Source organism: Hyperolius riggenbachi, chromosome 10, assembly GCF_040937935.1.
Source record: "Hyperolius riggenbachi isolate aHypRig1 chromosome 10, aHypRig1.pri, whole genome shotgun sequence".
In the NCBI taxonomy this organism is placed as follows: domain Eukaryota; kingdom Metazoa; phylum Chordata; class Amphibia; order Anura; family Hyperoliidae; genus Hyperolius; species Hyperolius riggenbachi.
In genome coordinates, this window is record NC_090655.1 from 249,938,580 (window position 1) to 249,953,100 (window position 14,521).

The window sequence follows — 14,521 nt, forward strand, 5'->3', positions numbered from 1 at the left end:
GGTAGGTGCCCACAGTATAGGTTAGATAGGTAGGTGCCCCCAGTATAGGTTAGATAGGTAGGTGCTCCCAGTATAGCTTAGCTATGTATGTGCCCCCAGTATAGGTTAAATAGGTAGGTGCCCCCCCATAGATAATTGAGGTGGGAGCCACAGCCACATTCTCAGCCACGTGGAGGGGAGCCTGACTTCTCCCTCCCTTCCTCTCCCCTCTCTATGCAGAGTTAGCACAGCAGGAAGCCTGGTAAGAAGAACTCATCTTCCTGCTCGCTCCAATCTCCGTCACTTGCCGCTGGTCTCCTCTGCATATCCGCTGATACACACTCTACTTCCTGATTAACAGGAAGTAAAGTGTGTATCGTAGAGTGTGTATCGTAGAGTGTGTATCAGCGGTTATGCAGAGACCAGCAGCAAGTGAGCAGCGACTGGAGCGAGCAGGAAGCAGGGGATTTGCGCATACCAGGCTTCCCGCTGCGCTAACTCTACATAGAGGGGGGAGCACAGAGGGGAGCCCCGGGGAGAGGAAGGGAGGGAGAAGTCAGGCTCCCCTCCGCGCAGCTGAAATTCAGTGTGGCCGCGGCTCACCTCTCCATTCACACCCCCTCATCGCGCTCAGGGCGATCGCACGGCCCTAGAAACGTGGCTGCCAAGGTCTATAGCTAAAAGTATTAAAGGCTGTTTGCCCCTTACCCACACCCTTCACCAGGTTTCCAATACTATCCATTACCTAACCCCATCCTGACAAGACCGTATTTATATTTGTTGTGCCCATAGGCCAAGTATGCTGTGGCTCCCCTCTCTTGTGCTGTAGCGCCCCTCTTATTCCACGTGCAGCCCCCTCTTCTATGTGTATCATCCAAGTACAGCAGCCCCCTCCCATTCCACGTGCAGCCCCCTCTTCCATGTGTATCATCCATGTACAGCAGCCCCTCCCATTCCACGTGCAGCCCCCTCGTCTATGTGTATCATCCATGTACAGCAGCCCCCTCCCATTCCATGTGCAGCCCCCTTTCCTATGTGTATCATCCATGTACAGCAGCCCCCTCCTATTCCATGTGCAGCCCCCTCTTCTATGTGTATCATCCATGTACAGCAGCCCCTCCCATTCCATGTGCTGCCCCCTCTTCCATGTGTATCATCCATGTACAGCAGTCCCCTCCTATTCCACGTGCAGCCCCCTCTTCCATATGTATCATCCATGTACAGCAGCCCCTCCCATTCCATGTGCAGCCCCCTCTTCTATGTGTATCATCCATGTACAGCAGCCCCCTCCTATTCCACGTGCAGCCCCCACTTCTATGTGTATAATCCATGTACAGCAGCCCCTCCCATTCCATGTGCCGCCCCCTCTTCCATGTGTATCATCCATGTACAGCAGCCCCCCTCCCATTCCACGTGCAGCCCCCTCTTCCATATGTATCATCCATGTACAGCAGCCCCTCCCAATCCATGAGCAGCCTCCTCTACCATGTGTAACATCCATGTACTGCAACCCCTCCCAATCCATGTGCAGCCCACTCTTCCATGTGTAACATCCATGTACTGCAGCCCCTCCCATTCCACGTGCAGCCCCCTCTACCATGTGTAACATCCATGTACTGCAGCCCCTCCCATTCCATGTGCAGCCCCCTCTTCCATGTGCATCATCCATGTACAGCAGCCCCTCCCATTCTATGTACAGCTCCCTCTTCCATGTGTATCATCCATGTACTGCAGCCCCCTCCTATTCCATGTGCAGCCCCCACTTCTATGTGTATCATCCATGTATAGCAGCCCCTTTTTTTCATGAACAGTTCCCTTGAGCATCAATTTACATTTTCATGCATTGCTACCCATTTCAACCTCCTCTTTCATATGTAGTAACCCCTCTACAGCCGTCCAAGGCCCGGGCCTTTGTGGTCTTTATAGAAATCCGGCCCTGCATCCTGATAGGGAAAAGTTTGACTTCAAGATGTGTCCACCGCTTGGCTTTGACTTCATGTATGGATAGCCAGAAACAAGGCAGGTATTCATATTTCTTATTTTATCGCCACTTTATAATACTGATATAGCAGTAGAGTATGGTGCCATGTTAGCCATCAGTAAAAGCAGGAAGTCTTGAATCACGATGATACCATTTATTGGCAAACTCAAAGTAGACCTGAACTCTTGCACAGGACAGAAGGAAAACATAGGGAGAAATGCACCCTGAATGTATTTAGAGCATTTAGCCTGTCTAATTCCCCCTCATCTCTGACTAATCACAAGTTACAATTTGATCCCTCAGCGCTGGCTGCCCTGGCAGAGCAGCCACGTTGTAAACACAGGATGTTAACCCTGTGTCTGCTTTCATGAAAGCAGAGAGTAGAAACAGTGCAAATTTATTTCAGGATTTGTATCAGCTGTAACAAAGAAATTGTTTTTCTTTAAAGGTTATTATGATGTTGCTTATCTTTTAGAGCAGAGAGGAAGTTCTGAATTCAGATCCCCTTGAAAAGAAAAACAGTAAGCTTTCAGCCAAAAAGCCTTCTTCAGACTCTGTTCCTATACGCATACAGGAACAGAGTCTGAAGACTAATTAGCTGAAAGCTTTCTCTTTTTCTGATAACACATTCAGTGTGTTCAATATAAGCTGGCACTTCTATTCTTACATTGACAGTAAGCAAGCTGCAGTGTGTACCGATCCCCCAACCCGAGACAAAGATCCCGAAGACAAGCATAGAGGTATGTTCATGGGGGATCCCATAGCTCCCAACTGTCCCTCTTTTGGAGGGACAGTCCCTATTCCGGAACCCAGTCCCTCTGACCTCATTTGTCCCTCTTTCATGACTCATGTGCAGATCTATGTAACTATATATTTTTTCTATTGAAAAATCTGTTTAATTGACTCTAAACTTTATTCCCAACCTTTAAATTGATATATTTCTTATTTTCAAATGTTACTATGGAGGAAAATGAACCAGGATAGGAAGGACCAGTGTGGTTTGGATTATAAAACATATTTTCCCTATGGCATATGTATGGTATGCGTGACTAGGGGTGTGTCTGGGGCATGGTTGGGGGTGTGGCAGGCATGTGGATAGGGGTGTGGCTTAAGTGTACCTCTTTCTTATCTCAAAAAGTCGGGAGGTATGAGATCCACATATCTCTGTGCGTTGTTTGACTTTAGCCAAAAGTCACATTTTTCAAGGAGTGATTATGAGAGCCGGGGAGGAACGTTGAGAGGACTGGACAACACACAAGTAGGAGGAACAAGGAAAAGACTGGACAACACCCCAGAGGCATGTGGCACACACTACTGCACAGACTCAGCTGAACAGCACAAAGAGATGAATGAGCTGTGGATGTGATGTCACAGGAAACGGAGAGCCCGCCCACACCGGGAGACCTCTTGAATTGACTTTCTTTTTATTATTATTTAGTATTTATATAGCACTGACCACTTTCCCCTAGCTTTACAGACTATATTGTATATAGTCTTGTTACAAACTGTCCCTCAGATGAGCTCACAATCTAATCCCTACTAGGGAGGGTCAATGAGATGCAAATAATTTCAAGTTCATGCAGGATTATGCACATTTCGTGTACAAATGTATGCAGCTTGAAAACTGACCAATCAAACGTTACCTCAGCAGGATTTGATTGGTTCATTTTCAAGCTGCATACATTTGTATACAAACTTTGCATAATGCTGCATCAACTCGAAATTATTTGCATCTCATGGACTATCCCTAATCCCTACCATATTCGCATGTCCATCGTAGTCTAAAGCCAATTTAGTGGGAAGTCAATTAACTTATCTGTATTTTCCTTTTAAACAATACCAGTTGCCTGGCAGTCCTGCTGATCTCTTTGGCTGCAGTAGTGTCTGAATCAAACAATTGAAACAAACATGTGGCAGAGTAAAAGATTTGCATTCTTGGTTAAGGTATATGGCTACAAGTATAATAGTTAGAGAATAAGCAAGACAGCAAGGCAATCTGCAATGTTAAAAAGGAAATATGTCAGCCTCCATATTCCTCTCACTTGAGGTGTGCTTTAACCATTTAACGGCAAACTAACGTATTAAAACATCATGCTTTTGCCTGTTAATGCGGCGCATTCCCGCTAATGCTTTTGCCTGTTAATGCGGCGCATTCCCGGTGCATTCCTGCCGCCGCTCTGCACGTGTTCACGCCGCTACCGCCGCCGTTTCCGTCGGGTTCCCGTGCTGGGTGATTGGGGAAGAGGACTGAGCGGTCCTCTACCCAATCGCACTGCCTGGAGTGAATGGACGCGACCGCGAACAGCGGCCACCTCCATTCACAAAAACAGGAAACTGTAACAGTTTAATAAGGTGTAAAAAAAAAAAAAAAAAAGTGATCACCTCCTATACGGGAGAGTGTTCAGCCAACTTGTGGCCAAAAAGTATATTACAGATACAAAGTACGTACATATAGAAGTAAATACACACTATTAATAAAATTTATGAAATTACACTTCCAACCCCCCCCCCCCCCCCCCCCCCAAAAAAAAAACCACTTGTAAAAAAAATCAGCTTCAAATAAATAAATAAATAGTTGCCTTAGGGACTCAGCTTTTTTTAATCTATCTTTTATGGGGGGAAATTAATTTTAATTTATTATATAGGGGCTTGTAATTATGGGCAGAAGAAAAAAAAAAAAACAGAACAGAAAAATAACACCTATATTTCAAAATAATATATTGTCGCCATACATTGTGATAGGGACATAATTTAAACGGTTTAATAAAAACTAGGACAACTGGGCAAATAAAATATGTTTGTTTTATCCACAGGAGAATGTTTAATTTTAAAAGTATAATGGCTGAAAACTGAGAAATAATGATTTTTTTTTTATTTTTTTTGTTTTTACCCATTAAAACGCATTTATAATAAAAAAAATTCTTAGCAAAATGTACTACCCACAGAAAGCCTAATTGGTGGTGAAAAAAAGGAGGTATAGATCATTTTCTTGTGATAAGTAGTAATAAAGTTATTAGGGAATTGTTATGATCACTTTTGCAACATGTACTGCTGGCTGCAGTTTTACCGAAGACCAGCAGTTTTTGATTTTTTTGCGTGCATTTGCTCGCATAGTTTTGCGTGCGCTTACACTGAGCGTTGATTCCATCTGCAGTCGCTCTGAAGTTAATGACAGGTTAATATGCTTTTGTGAAAACAAACATTGGCTATCATTCATAAAGCATTTCCGCATGCGGAGATGCTTAATACCGGTGACTTTACCGACCACTCTGCAAAATCCCCAGTCATAAAGGCTCTTTCCGCATGAAAAGCTGACAGAGCGATACATTTCCGCCTTGTGCAGAGTTTTTCTAGATTTATCTAGAAAAAGTTACAAACACGTCCATTCATAAAGATTAGAGCAAGCGGTATGCAGAAGGAAAATATCGCTTGCTCGACAGTAGCGATAGGCGGGCGGATGACGTGTAAATGAATGGGACGGACCTCCCAAGCAGCATCAGGCAGAGGAGCGCACGGAGGGAATCAGGCAGCTTTTATCTTTCCGCATGTCTTCCGCCACGCTACCGCCAGCTTCCTCCAGAAAACCTCCGCACTTCTACCGCAACAGGCAACTTCTTTATGAATGACCACCCAGAAGTCTTAAGTACCGGTTGCGGAGAAGAACGGTGTTTTCCCGCACTACCGACTGCACCTTTATGAATGATAGCCATTGTCTGTTGCAATGGAGTTGCAATCCCTTTCTTGCAGGCTGCATATCATTGTCTGCTCTTTCCTGCTGTCAGCCTGTGATTGATTACCATTCACCTGTGTGGGAATCTGCATGTCTGCTCCCATTGGATGACCTCAGTATAAAGGACTGCTTCCTGCAGTGCTCCATGGGCTATCATAGTCTCAGATTCAGTCTGTTACTCTGTCCGAGGCCCCCCGTTCCTAGATCTCGTGTGGACTGCGCTGACTCCTGCGAAGGGGTCAGTGAGTCCTTCCTGTTCAGCTCTTGTTATCAGTATTTGCTACTTTGCTAGTCTTGCATCATATATCGGTTCATCGCCAATATATACGCATACTAGCGCGTTTGTTATTTTCCTTGTATTCGTGTTACGTTAATACATCAGTGTCGCTGATATATACGTACACGAACTGTTTATATCCTGTGTTCAGTCAGTCAGCTTCCAGCACGTTTCGGTAGGTTGTGCGTATCGTGATCACCCGTGCTTAGTTAGCTCAGTTCTGCTCCTGTTACCTTGTGTGGATTGCGCTCACTTCTGCGTAGAAGTAGCGAATCCCTCCTAGTCCTGTTCCTGTTACCTTGTGTGGATTGCGCTCACTTCTGCGTAGAAGTAGCAAATCCTTCTGAGTCCTGTTTCTCGTATTATTTCCAGTTCCTAGCTAGCGTTCCTTGCTTATGTTATATATCGGTTCATCGCCGATATATACAGGTTAGTCAGTCATTTGTAACTTCATTGATAGCTGTAATTGTAAATACACTAGGAATATCGTTTCTATTGTATTTAAGTATTGTTTGTGGTTGCTCGGATCTACGCCTGCCCTGTGCGCCACATCTCCTACGGGAGTCAGTCCTCTCCTCCACTAAACTGGGGATACCCTGGTTCCTTGTGCTGGCGTGTGTACCTCCTTCACGTCAGAATCCGCATTGTGGGCTGACTGTGGAGAATATACCACCAAGCGTAACAGGAATAAAAGGGAGGAGCACTGACAAGTGAAAATTGCTCTGGTCCGTTAGAGTAAAAACCCTTGGGGGAGAACTGGTTAAAGGCTACACAAGGTGACATGTGACATGATGAGTTACATGTATGTATAGTGCCAAGCACACAAATAACTACGAAGATGAATAGGTAAAAGAAAGCATTGGCACTACAGTGTATATCAGAGGGTTGCAACTGTACCATCCAGGGCCTGCTAGCTTACCAATCCACCATGTCTTGCATGCTGACATAAGGAAGTCAATATCAGCATAGAAGGAAACGGGCAGTAGTTGGCACTGCAAGCAATTTGGTTTAATCAACGACTAAAGTGCAACAGCACTGTTGTAACAGTGCAAGCTTGTGCAGCAATTCAAAAAATGGGTGCACATACCGGTCCTAGTGGGCAGCCAGGGGGTGGTGGGTGCAGGGCACAACTGCCTGACGGCTGTTTTGCGCTGGTATCGCTTCTACGGAGGCTTAGTGCTATTTTTTTTAATTGCTGCATGAGCTTGCACTGTTACAACTTTGCTGCTGCTCTTTAGTGGTGGATTTAACCGAATTGCTTGCAGTGCCGACTTCTGCCTCTTTCATTCTATGCTGACACAAATAACTAGGCTGTGTTACTTTTTCTACCTTAAGGCCTCTTTTACAGTGGGATGTTGCGTTTGATGCGACGTTAAAGTCACACAACGTGCCCCTGATGAAGCGCATGTAGGTCATGAAATTGGACGTTATTTTGTACTACGTTATATATCGCTTGGTGCGCCGTTTTCATCGCATACTGATGGAACGAAAACAGCGCATGCGTTACATTTATTAAAAAAAACAAACACATTACTGAGCATGTGCAACACACATAACGCAGCAAATGTATTGCTAAACGCACAGCATGCAGCACAGTCTAAATATTGCTACACGTTACACACAGGCCCGGCCCTAGACTTTTTGCTGCCTGAGGCAAGCTTTAAGCAACCCCCCCCCCCATGGGTATGAGGGGCCGCTGGAGCTGGAGGGGATAGCGGGCAGGAAGGGAATATTGGGCCTAGCGGCGGGGAGGGGGGCCAGACCCCCCCCTCCCTCGCCTGGGTCCCCCGTCCTCCGCTCCCCTCCAGCTTTAAAAAGTTGCGTGGCTGGCTGGCTGGCTGCAGCTGTAAGAGGCAACGGGCGGGGATCACTCACCTCTTCCTCATTCCAGCCTAGCCTGCGCTCCACTGACGTCACTTCCTGCTACGCCGCAGGAAGTGACGTCAGCGGAGCGCACGTTGGAACGAGGAAGAGGTGAGTGATCCCCGCCCGTTGCCTCTTACAGCTGCAGCCAGCCACGCAACTTTTTAAAGCTGGAGGGGAGCGGAGGACAGGGGACCCAGGCGAGGGGGGTCCGGCCCCCCTCCCCGCCGCTAGGCCCAATACCCCGTTCCTGTCCGCTATCCCCTCCAGCTCAGTCGGCCCCTCACACCCACGGACGGGGGGTGCCGCCCCCCCCCCCCCCCCCAGAAGTGCCGCCTGAGGCAAAAGTTTCACCCCGCCTCATGGGCGGGCTGGCCCTGGTTACACACAACACAACATGTGCACTGTGAATGTCGCACAGACTTTGTATTGCTGTACGTTAGTCTGCGTTATAATTTTTTATAACGTGCGACTTTAACGTCCCACTGTGAAAGAGGCCTAAAGCTAATGGGAATCCATATGTAATTAAAACAAAGTCAGATACTCACCTAAGGAGAGGGAAGGCTCGGGTCGTAATGAGCCTTTCCTCTCCTCTCCCGGTGCCCTCCGTGCTGCGCTGGCTCCCCCGTTCAATTCCCCCACCGCGGGGACTTCGGAAGTCTTCGGGAGCCGAGTCTTCCCGAAGACAGGCGGCTCCATACTGTGCAAGCATGAGTGCGTCATAGAGGGCGCTCGCGCGTGCGCATTGTACAGCGGCCCGTCTTTGGGAGCACTCAGGCTCCCGAAGCATTTCCGAAGCCTCCCTTGGGCAGGGAAACCGTTGTATTTGACCGAAACGGTGGAATACCGCTACGGGTGAGCCAGCGCAACAGTGGGGACCGGGAGAGGAGATGGAATGCTCTATGGGACCCAGAGCCTCCCTCTCCTTAGGTGAGTATCTGACTTTTTTTTTCCTAATTTCGGTTCCCATTAGCTTTAAAGGATAACTGTAGGGAGAGGTATAAGGAGGCTGCCATATTTATTCCTCCTTAAGCAATACCAGTTTCCTGGCAGCCCTGCTAATGTCTTTGGATGCAATAGTGTCTGAATAACACCAGAAACAAGCATGCAGCTAATCTTGTCAGTTCCGACATTAATGTCGGAAACACCTGATATGCTGCATGCCTGTAAAGGGTCTATGGCTAAAAATATTAGAGACAGAGGATTAGTAGGACAGCTAGGCAACTGGTATTGCACAAAAGGAAAAAAAACATGGCCGCCTCCCTACAGTTGTCCTTTAACCACCTTAGCGGTATGGACGAGCTCAGCTCATCCATTACCGCCAGAGGGTGCCGCTCAGGCCCTGCTGGGCCGATTTTGATGAAATAAAGAGCAGCACACGCAGCCGGCACTTTGCCAGCCGCGTGTGCTGCCGGCTGCGATCCGCCGCGAGCAGCGGCAAAAGAGGGTCCCCCCAGCCGCCTGAGCCCTGCGCAGCCGGAACAAATAGTTCCGGCTGCGCTAAGGGCTGGATCGGAGGCGGCTGACGTCAGGACGTCGGCTGACGTCCATGACGTCACTCCGCTCGTTGCCATGGCGACAGGAGAAGCCAAACACGGAAGGCTGCTCATTGCGGCCTTCCGTGTTACTTTTGGCCGCCGGAGGCGATCAGAAAAACGCCTCCGGAGCGCCATCTAGTGGGCTTTCATGCAGCCAACTTTCAGTTGGCTGCATGAAATAGTTTTTTTTTTTATTTAAAAAAAAACCCTCATGCAGCCGCCCTGGCGATCTTAATAGAACGCCAGGGTGGTTAAAGAGTTAAACATCAGGTATGCAAGTGACAGGGTCTGTGTGGGTTGCACTATAGCATAACCCTCACTGATAAGGAATTGCAGCCATAAACCCTTTCCTGGCAGTAAATGGCATCTGAGAGCAGGAAAGAGATAGAAAGAATCAATAATACATAGATTTTAGCACTGGCATACTTCAATGAATATGTTATTGAGCAGAGACAATGAAACAGTAAAAACTTAAAGGGACTCCGAGCACCTCTCATGGGTATGCCCAGTACTGCAAAGTACTTAAAGATGCATACCTGTAGCTTGTGCTCTCCTCGTTCATTTGATGCCTGAATCGCCGTTCTACACCAAATAGTTTTCATTTGATTTCAATTTAAAAAATTGCGGCTGCCATCTTGGCTATGTTATAACTTCCATGTCACCCCTGTCTTCTCTGTTAGAGAAGTGCTTCACTGAATGAGGAAGAGGAAGTGACATGCATGATAATTACAAGAGGCTCCTCCAGAGGGGTCATAGCACGACTTTGTTGGAAGTCGTCTGTCTTAAAGGCATACCCATGAGAGGTGCTCGGAGTCCCTTTAACAAGTAGATTTAAATGTAAAATAAAACTGTGGGATATCTAAAAAGAAAAAGTAATTTTTAGGAGAAGGAGGATAGATACAATTGTTTATCTCATTAGTTTATTTTCACCTTGTGTTTCCTTTAAAGGATACATCTGAGCTTTAAAAAAAGAAAGGTTTTACTCACCCCGGCTTCATCTAGCCCCTAGAAGTGTTAAGGGACCCACACTGTGGTTCTGCAGTCAGCCAGGCCTCTGGTATCCCCTCCATATCTGCCAGTAGACGGGTTCTTCTGCACATGCTCGGGTGCGCCTCTCGTCATTGCCCTCCCGATGCCAGGAGCGCTCTGCACAGTTAATTTCTCACTGAACTGGCAAGCACAGAGGGCTCTCGGCACCGGGAGTGCAATTCCGAGAGCCGCTTGGCACAGCCGCACATGTGCAGATGATCCCGACCTAACCGCAGGTTGTGCTCTTCCAGAGAGGAGACCAGGAGTCCTGGCTGACAGCGGAACCGTGGCGTGGGACCTTACACACTTCTAGGGGCTGGATGTGGTGAATAAAAAGTTTTTTAAACTTTGGACATATCCTTTAAGCTGATGTGTAGGGGGCATACAGTACATTATGTAATAACTATCTTATACTGTGATATGGTTACAGCAAATCAGTGGCCCACACTAGGGTTTACCCTGGTGCGCCTTCCATTGTTTTAAAGGACACCCGAGGTGAAAATAAACAAATGAAATAAATCAATTATATCTATCTTCCTTCTCCGAAAAATTACTTTTTAAGATATTCCACAGTTTTATTTTATATGTAAATCTACTTTTCAAGTGTTTACAGTTTTATTGTTTTTGCTCAATGACACATACATTGATGTATGTAAAGAGCTCAAATCTATGAACTATTGACTCTTTTTATCTCTTTCCTGCTCTCAGAAGCCATTTTCTGCTAGGAAAGTGTTATATAGTTGGAATTTCTTATCAGTGAGGGTCACACTGTAGTTCCTGTCTGAGTCAGGACTGAGTCAGCCACTTACATACCTGATATTTAACTCTTTCAGGCAGAGAAAGAAAAAAAAAGGAACACAGCATAGTTATTTGTGTGCTAGGCACTGTACATACACGTCTATTTCATCATGTCACATGTCACCTCGGGTATCCTTTAAAGAGAACCCGAGGTGGGTTTGAAGAATATTATCTGCATACAGAGGCTGGATCTGCCTATACAGCCCAGCCTCTGTTGCTATCCCAAACCCCACTAAGGTGCCCCTGCACTCTGCAATCCCTCATAAATCACAGCCACGCTGCTGACAAACAGCTTGTCAGAGCTGGCTGTGTTTACATCTGTAGTGTCAGTCTCAGCTGCTCCCCCGCCTCCTGCATAGCTCCGGTCCCTGCCCCCGTCCCTTCCCTCCAATCAGCAGGGAGGGAAGGGATGCAGGCGGGGACTGGAGTTCTGCAGGAGGCAGGGAGAGCAGCAGACTGACACTATAGAGATAAACCAGCCAGCTCTAACAAGCTGTTTGTCAGCAGCGTGGCTGTGATTTATGGAGGGATTGCAGAGTGCAGGGCGACCTTAGGGGGGTTTGGGATAGCAACAGAGGCAGGGCTGTATAGGCAGATCCAGCCTCTGTATGCAGATAATATTCTTCAAACCCACCTCGGGTTCTCTTTAAGGACCTCTTTGCATTCATTGTTTACATCAGAGCTTCATCGATGGATGGAAAGATTTGAACGGAGTCCAAAATAAGAAATTGTGATTTAAAAAACAATCCATACAGAACATCAGCTATACGCTGCATGGATGAGACATATGGACATCGTAAGAGATTGGGGTCATCCAAGGGGTCCCCTCCCTAATCAAGTGATCTTCCATCTTCAGTCTCCAAAGTTCCAACACTAACCACATAAATAATTAGAAAGTCCTGGTTCCAACATATGCTATGAGGGGAGAACTGGATGTTTACAGATGTTCAGATTATTCACGGAAGTTGTGCTTTTGGGGATGATCACAGTGATGTCCAACATAGACTGTGCCATGCTTTCCCATGCTGGGAGAGGTAGGAGAGAAGCAATACAATGCAAGTCTAGCAGAGAAGCCTAGCAGAGAAGCAGCATGGTGGAGTAGTGGATAGCGCTCTCGCCTTGCAGCGCAAGGTCCCTGGTTTGAATCCCAGCCAGGTCAACATCTGTAAGGAGTTTGTATGTTCTCCCTGTGTCTGCGTGGGTTTCCTACAGGCACTCAGGTTTCCTCCCACATACCAAAACATACAGATAAGTTAATTGATTTCCCCCTAAATTGGCCCTAAACTATGATACAGGCAGTACACGATACATACATTTGACAATGGTAGGTATTAGATTGTGAACCCCTCTGAGGGACAGATAATAAATACTTTGTACAGCGAAGCGCAATATATCAGCGCTATATAAATACTTAAATAAATAAAGTTACAGGCATACATGTAAAAAGGGCATTGGGAAATGTAAGGGCAGGGTGAAGCCGAAAACAGCTCACCCTGCTGTGGCAAATTTCCTCGTGGCATTAATGACTATTTCCCTTCCAAGGCGGCATACAGTGAGCGTAAGATGCAAGTATTACTATTATATTATTACTTGCCTGGAATTGGGTTTGGCACAATACATATCTCAAGTAGAAGAAAGAGGTAGATACATGGATAGATAAGGCACACAGACATGCTGTTGACAAAAGCAAGAAAAGACAATATAAATTGTGCAGAACAATTCCAAATTTTGTGACACTAAAATCAGATAAGTTTTTAGTCTTGTAGGATGGTTGACCAAAACACAGTCTGGGCCACATCCTAAGGAGGGGGGGGGGGGGGGAGGCGGACACTGTTGCCTGAATTGAGCTGCTTTTATCGTAATTTGTGCTCCGGCTTTTTCTGGCACCCAAATTACTCACCGAGTGCCGCTGAGGCCGTAATTCACATTATAGACTTAGGCGACGCCCGAATGTCCCGACCACATGGCGCCCTTCACCTGTCTCAAGTTACAGGCAGATGTTGCTGTAACTTAGCTCCTCTGCTAATTCTTGTATTTATTTATTTTTGTGCAAAAGATTGCAGAGAAAAAAAAAAACAGTAGGGCTGCACTTAAGCTGTTTTTTAAGATGACAATTGGAGCTCATTTTGGCAATTATCACCCAATGACCAGCAGACTAACATTAGGTGGTGGGATTCAGTGTTATGTCAGTTGGTTATTAGCAGTTAATCATACCCATAAGGGACCATGGGAAATGTAGTCCCATATCCAACAGGCAGCTGGTACAGAAAGCAGCGTACAAGACTCTGAGCAAAGAATGATAATGTCATCCGAATACTTAAAGCTTTACTTTGTAAACATTATATAAAGGTGGGTCAGGAGAGCATATGGAGAAGCTAAGAAGCTAAAGATCCTCTTTCATCGGGTCTTGGAGGTGCAAAATCAAACTCATGTAATGGTGAATACAATCATTGGGGCTTTAACAGTGTAATGCTATGTTTTTGGCGTTGCTAAGGCCTCACACTCGACTCACACCAGCCTATAGGCCGGGTAAATACATAGCTTACAACTTCACACTGTATTAGGATATTTATTCAATTATTTACAGGTATAACAGTGAATCATGGATAAGTAATAGAGTAAAGAATCAATACATTACCGGATATTGCATCATCACTCCGTATCGGGGACCAGCGATCGTCTTGGAGGCAGCGCATACACAACATCACACAACTCGTCAGTAGTGGAGAGTCCCATCAGAGCAAGGGAAATCTCTCTGTCTTATACTCATAGCTCCACCCATTTTCCCTATTGCATCCTGGGGATGCTCAGGCATGAGTTTCACTACGGTTGGATGACTTATAGTCAATATTTTCATGAACAGGACTAGTTCTAGTTAAGTCGTGCAATCCCTGAAACAGTTAATTCAGGGTTACGCGCTTATTGCAACACAATGTTATATAACCATATCACGTGCCACGCATGCTCAGTACTTGCTGTGATAGGGTGTAGTCGGCCTTCAGCCTATCCACAACGTGGAAGTATGATTCATCCCTCGTGATCACTGCGTGATCGCAGCGCAAACAACATGTTTTCCTGACTTGTAGTAACCTCTTGGTCTGTCCATGGTTTTTTATGGAGAATGGTCTCATCACTACTAAAAGATACAAAATATATATCCTCTCTACCTACAGACTAGCTTGCTAATGTGTTTCTCACCTAACAGCCAGTCATTCACACAGACTCTTCAGACTTGTATCACAAACAGTTCCCAGGCCACGGCTTCTCCGGCCTGCTCCCATCAGGCCAGAGGTTTTGGGACATCTCCACCAGGACCGTTAGGCATA

At 46.3% G+C, this 14,521-nt stretch overlaps 1 protein-coding gene across 1 annotated transcript in view; it reads right to left on the bottom strand.

The window, feature by feature from the left end:
* The window catches only part of LOC137537088 (zinc finger protein 585A-like), a 51,954-nt gene that overhangs the window by 12,676 nt on the left and 24,757 nt on the right, over positions 1 to 14,521 (bottom strand). The gene's annotated exons all lie outside the window — the stretch shown is intronic.